This window comes from Chiloscyllium punctatum, chromosome 19 (genome assembly GCF_047496795.1).
Source record: "Chiloscyllium punctatum isolate Juve2018m chromosome 19, sChiPun1.3, whole genome shotgun sequence".
Classification (NCBI taxonomy): domain Eukaryota; kingdom Metazoa; phylum Chordata; class Chondrichthyes; order Orectolobiformes; family Hemiscylliidae; genus Chiloscyllium; species Chiloscyllium punctatum.
In genome coordinates, this window is record NC_092757.1 from 71,378,243 (window position 1) to 71,385,555 (window position 7,313).

Here is a 7,313-nt window from a genome sequence, read left to right on the forward strand (position 1 = left end):
TGTCCAGCGGAGATTCACACGGATGATCCCTGGAATGACAGGTCTAGCATATGAGGAACGGCTGAGGATACTGGGATTGTATTCGTTGGAGTTTAGAAGATTAAGGGGAGATCTAATAGAGACGTACAAAATAATACATGGCTTTGAAAAGGTGGATGCTAGAAAATTGTTTCTGTTAGGCGAGGAGACTAGGACCCGTGGACACAGCCTTAGAATTAGAGGGGGTCATTTCAGAACGGAAATGCGGAGACATTTCTTCAGCCAGAGAGTGGTGGGCCTGTGGAATTCATTGCCACGGAGTGCAGTGGAAGCCGGGACGCTAAATGTCTTCAAGGCCGAGATTGATAGGTTCTTGTTGTCTAGAGGAATTAAGGGCTACGGGGAGAACGCTGGCAAGTGGAGCTGAAATGCGCATCAGCCATGATTGAATGGCGGAGTGGACTCGATGGGCCGAATGGCCTTACTTCCACTCCTATGTCTTATGGTCTTATGGTCAACTGTGGCCCAACCAATGTCCTGTATAGCTCCAACGTGACATCTCAACTTCTATACTCAATGCACTGACCAATGAAGGTAAGTGTACCAAATGCCTTCTTCACTATCCTGTCTACCTGCAACTCCACTTTCAAGGAACTATGAACCTGCACTCCAACATAGTCCTCACTGATCCAGTCTCTCCCATGTGTCATTCCTGTCATCCCAGGAATCAATCTGGTAAATCTTTCTGCACTTCCTCCATTGTCAGAATACCCTTTCTCAGATAAGGAGCCCAAAACTACACATAATACAGTACTCCAAGAATGATCTCACCAAGGTCATGTACAATGACAGCAATACATTCCCTTTTCTGAACAAGAATCTTACTCATCAAATATATTAATTTCTTCACCTGTAGCAGAATAGGAACCAATTTCTGGTGGATGAAAAATTTAGAAAAAGCAAAAGCATCAGAACACTTCTTTCTTTTCTTATTCACCCAACTCCCAGCATTCTATGATAAAGTACTGAGTCACACTAAATTGGCTAGCTGTATTTATGTGGTCCTAACACAAAAAGTCAAGATGACACAATTGATAGTATTCCTATGTTGTAACAAAACTAGTGGATGAGGTCTACCAGAGATATAATTTACTTCAGTCTTCAAATGCTTTTGGTTATATTGCAAGATTGACATTTCATATCAAACTTTAAACATAAATATTAATGCTCATGGATAATTCCCTAGCTGGATTGAAAACCACATCTGCAATTGGAAACAGAAGGTAGTTATGAGTAGAAAATGTTTTAACCAGCAGATTTTCACAAGAGTTCTTGGTCCCCTGTTGATCATGTTACGTGTGAATAATTGCAGGAGATTTGCTGTGTTGTAACATTTGCTTATGATATAATTCTTTGCTACCAGATAACCAGTATATTTGTGGAAAATGACTTCGAAAGCAGTCAGACCATGGAAAGGCTAATGGAATTTGATATAGTACAAGGAAATAATTCTGTAAACAAAGCCAGCAAGCCCTTATATAACAAAGGATCAATTTTGAAATAAGCCTATTGATCATGGTATCAGGAAAACACAACATCAATTTTATTTAATTATATAGTTACTATACAATCATAAATGTTATTAACCTTATGACCAGTTATTCTATTTTGAAACTTAGGAATGGAATAAACCTCAGTCACTTACTAGATACTCATCAAATACATTAATTTCTTCCCCTGTAGCAGATTAAGGACTAATTTCTGGAGGCTGAGAAATTTGGAAAAAGCAAAAGCATCAGAGCACTTCTTTCTTTTCTTAATCACCCAACTCCCAGCATTCTATTATAAATCACATTCAAGTGCTGAGTCACACTAAATTGACTTGCTGTATTTATATGCTCCTATCATAAAGAGCCAAGATGACACAATTAGATAGCAATGGCATCAGTTGCTTCTCTAAATAACTAAACCAAATAGATCTTCCTGTGGAGATATTGTTAATACCCTGCTTAAGACTGGGAACATTAGAATTTAAACTGAATATTTTAGTTAAATGCCAACCACAAACAGAACCAGATTTATACAAAAAGATTATGATATTCTTACCAACAAACTGCTAGCATGCAATCCTGTTATCTTATTGTCTCTTATAAATTAATAAGGCATATTAATGCTTTTAAGTACAATTGCAGTGCTCTGTAGCACCTTTGCAAATAATGGAAATAGATTTTGTTGCGATTTTTGATTAGTCACTGAATAGTGAGTCAACCTGAAGCAGTTATTGGGAAAATTCTTCCAATACCAAGAGATGTTCCAGGGGCTTTTAAATAAAGAATAATATTTTACCTTTGAATATTCAGTCATTTGGTGTTGGGGTCAATGTTTAATGCTCTGTGCCAGTGGTATGGTCTAATACAACTGGTGTGGTCTCATACACAGTCAATATATATACAAAATTACTTCCATTCTCTGAATTGTTTTGTTCTGTATTGGCAGTTTTAGATTGTTCCAAAAGTCCTTTGTTCCTTTTCTCAGACATACCTATTAGAAGTGCACATTAGAGAATGTAATATACAATGAAAACATGGCAGTGTTTCCTGGAGATGTACTGTAATTAATGCTGTGTGAAATATAAATTACAACATCGATCCTTTGTATAACAATTATGTGCTTCATTATGAATCATGTGACTTGGTGTTCCTGTTGATACTACAATTACAGTGGAGCTTATGCATTTGATACTGGATTCATGAAACCATTTGTTAGATCATTGAATGTGTCCTATAAAAATATAAATGAGGCAAATTAGAAATTCTGGATGAAAGCCACCAACTTTATTCCTCAAGGCTCAATTCACGTGTTGCCAATAATGAGGTGGCTTCATCATTTGCTGTACAACCAGCTCACAAATAGTTTAAATGTGCCACTAGATGAGGATGACAAAGTCGTACAACTATGTTGTACTTAGGTTCATATTTAAAGTGATATGGACACTTAAAGGTAAATAGCCACACATGAGCATAACAGTTGTAGGAATCTTTAAAAGACACAAAATATTATGGTACTTTATTTCTTCTTTGGTACATTAATAAGACTGAATACCCAGTGCAGAAACACAAAATGGAGTCACTGGGGCAAATGGCTGACCAACTTGTTCACTGAAGCGAGTGAGATGGACATATTGTTTTATGACACGGTGCTGTCGTGTGCATTGCCATCTATATTGTTTCAGTGTGGGTTCTTAAAGGGGTTCCATGGTCCACTGTGTCTGTGAAAATAGTCACCGTCTGGCCTAATGCGAAATGAGGTATAGCTTATTGCACTTCTGCAACTATTTACAAATTACAAAGTCAGCTAAGAGGACTCAGTCTGAGATTAGGCACCCTGGAGACCATACGTTTTCTCTCACATCAAATCCTCTTGATAGCATCACAATTGGCAGTGCTTTTTGCACTCAGTCACGTTTTAGTCCTTTTCAGCGCAATATACAACACACAAGCTTTTGCGACACAGTGGTAGCATCCCTCCCTTTGAGCCAAGAGATCTGGATTTAAGTCTGACTTGCTCCAAATGTTATCATCACATCTATGAAAAGGTTCATTGGAAGATATCAGTACACACATGTCAGGGTGACACATTACTCCAAGTACTGAAGATAGGACTGTACACCTTAAGGAATCTATGGTAAGGTCAACAGTACTGTGCCTTTGTCATTGCAAGTACCTCAGAATGAGGGTGACATCTGCTAAGCATTAAGATTGTGAACCTCCAGTAATCCAGCAGGCCAATCCTGGGCAGAGAGGACACAAGTTGCCTTGAGGGAGGGTTCTGCTCTTTCTTTTGCCACTTATTTCTTCAGAAGTTTATGGGGTCAGTTTCTGACTGCTTTGTGACTTACTTAATGAAGTGTGACCCATAATGCAGTTCGTCTCAAGTTTCTCCCACACACCAAAGTCAATTTGTCCCCCTTTCAATGAGGCCTTTACAGAGTGCTTAAACATTTTCTCATGTTGTGAGATTGACTGCCACCCTTAAGTCATGTAAAGAGGATCAGCTTCAGAAGGCAATTATTTAGCAGACGGATGTAGTGTCCAGAAGAATGGAACTGATTTTGTATGATTATGATTGAAATGTGAGAGCAATTGGTGAGGTAGATGGCAGATGAGTGCATGTTACAAAATATTATGTGTTGAACAGTTCCATATTTTCTATTTTCTTGTGCTAAGTTTCGGCATCTCCTGCTTGTACACACCAAAACAAGGAATATATAATGTACAACTGAAAGCCTTATGACAGGCATATTTTCCAAGGCTTCCCACCACACCATCAGGAGAGAAACATGGACACTCACTGATGTCTGTATTTGTTTGAAATAACTCCACAGAGGCCACTATCCCATTCGCAAGTCACTTTTTATTTACAGATGAACATTCCTTGATTCTAGTACTGCCTTGTTCAGAATCAGCTATCAGAATGTCACTATCTCTGGCATTCCCCTTTTTATTTGTCAGCCAGGGCTCCCTGATTAGACCACATTAATAACCTCAATCAGGGAATTCATATTCTGAGATCTTGTTGACTGAGCTCATTACAATCACTACAGTGTTAATTTGGAATGTAATACTCACTCACTCATCCTAAAGATGAGCTAGAGTTGGGTCATCCGGCAACCATCACTGAACAGTGATGTTTGGGCCAGGAATAAGAAGGTGGAATTGGGCAATTCATAGTCAATATCCAAGGTGATGAAATGATGTGTGAGGCACCTACTAAATATCAGGGTAACACACTATCTCGTATTGCAAGCTAAAATTAAATCAAAGACTTTACAGTTGATGGCAGCAGGAAATTTGCCAGCCACAGCAATGCTGCCATTGTGTTGTAAATGGACTATCGATGAAAACATTCTGTGAATGATCCTTTTCACACTGGAACATTAATCTGGTGTTGTGTGATTTTTAACTATATAGTCCAACAGGCTTATTTGGAAGTACAAGCTTTTGGGGTGCTACTCCTTCGTTAGGTAGGTAGCTATGTCAGGGAGGCACTAGCTACCTGATGAAGGAACAGCGCTCTGAAAGTTTGTACTTCCAAATAAACCTGTTGGACTTTAACTTGGTGTTGTGTGATTTTTAACTTTGTCCAACCCAGTCCAACACAGGCACCTCCATATCATGGGAAACATTTCAGGTGAGTGTGCCAAAGTCTATAATGTGATTTGTGGTGCTCGATGATACACATTTTGCAACATCAATCTGCATCTGCATTGCACCTTTTTGGAAATAAAATGGATTCAGGAGTTTATTTGCGGAAGAGTATTCAGAGGAGGTTGGAGGCAGTTTTTAAAGAACCAAATTAAATTGCATGGTGAAGAATCAGAGAGGTTGAAGAAGGGCATGTTCACAGTTGAGGATGTCATCTGAAGGCCCAGGTGCCAATGTTATATTGAAGGAAGTGGGGGCAATGCGAGTTTAGAGACAGTTTGCAGAAAGTTCAATGGGAAGAGGATGTTACTAAACTGGAAGGGTGAGCAGGAAAAGATAGACAAACCCCAAAATGGATTGAGCTCAAGGATGAGAATTCTACATTTGAGATACGTATTTGAGATATGTGGACTGGGCCATAACATAAATTCACAGGTGATAGGTGAGTGGGACTTGGTTTGAGTTAAGATGCATGCAGTAAACTTCTAGGTGATGTGCAGGGTGGAAGATGAGAAGTTGACTTGTCTGCCGCTAATACAAGCAGGAATGAGATTTTTAACCATAGAATGACTGAGGGTTTGGTGAAGAGGTCATTGTAATGGAAGCTCAACTTACATAGGACCCCAACATTTTGCCTATTAATTCTTACTTGGTTAAATAAGCTGACCATACAGACACATTTTAGATGCTTCATAAGTTAAAATACTGTAATTAAATCTCATCCAAGTCAGTATTTCTCTATGGCCGAAAGATTGCACACACTATACCTATCATGGTAACAAAGACCTTTAAAACTGCATATCACTATAAAACCCCTCTTTGAACCTATTCCAGTGCTCTTTATCTGGTTCAGGAAGCTCACAGAATATGGAGGAGGCACAAAAGGAGCCAAAGAGCTCTGTCCATCAACGGTGATCTTAGAATGATACTGAATATCCCCTGGATGTTGAATACATAATACTGTTCACTGTTTTTTTAAAAATTTATTTGAGGGAGTGAAGGTGCTCAGGTGTCAATTGAAAGCTCCAAGGATATTGTAAGGCATGAATATATCAAAGCATTGTTACATTTCTTTGCAGTCTCTATCAGGTCAAGGGAAAAAATGTTTTGACTTTTCTCAACAAAGCGGCGGTGACTTCAGATATGACTTGAATGTAAGTATTGGTTTCATGGTCAACATGCCCTGATTCTATTTCCACTGAAAATATTCCTCTCAGAATCTTACATGTTTCAATAAAATCACCGTTCATACTTCTAATCTCCAATGATTATTGATCCAACATGTTAAACCTTTTTTTTTATTGAGATGACCCCTTCATCTCAGAAATCATTTTAATGTGCATTTTCAGAGATCCTGCCAGTGCAAGATTATCCCTTCTTATGAGTAAGGAGACTAAAACTGGACACACTGATGTAGGTGAATTTTCACCAATGTCTTGTACAGTTAGACCTTTATTCCCACATTCCTCACCTTTGCAGTAAAAGCCAACATTCCATTTGCCTTCCTAATTATTTTCTGTATGTGGATGCTAACATTTTATAATTAATGTATAAGAACATCAGAACTATTTTTCACAGCACAATACAGTTTCTTTCTCTCATGAAGTACTATTCAGCATTTCTCATTTCCCGTGCCAAAGTAGACAGTCTCACATTTTTCCACATTATGCTCCCCTGCCATGTCTTAGCTGTTCATTTCTACATATCTTTGCAGACCCATTCTCTTCGCAACTCACTTTCCCACTTATCTTTATATCATCAGCAAATTTGGCAACAGTACAATCAGTCCCTTCATCCAAGTCATTAAATGATCACACAAATTCTTCAAGCTCATGAATGATTGTGTTATTTCAATTTCTTTTTTCAATTATTTCTGCATAAAAATCCAAATGATAAACATGTAATTTATTTCAAATGGATAATGTTAGCATGTTGCGTTCTGCAGTGAAAAGTTGTGTTCTTTCCCATCTAATGTCTTTTTGGCGATAGTTATCTTGGCTTTTGTTTTTGAGATATAATCCCGGAATGCACCATGATCTGTTAATATCTGAGACAAGTCTAGCCCACACAACACTTGAGCATGCAATAACATAAAACAAGAAGTCAACTGCATGTGTTAAATTTTTATTG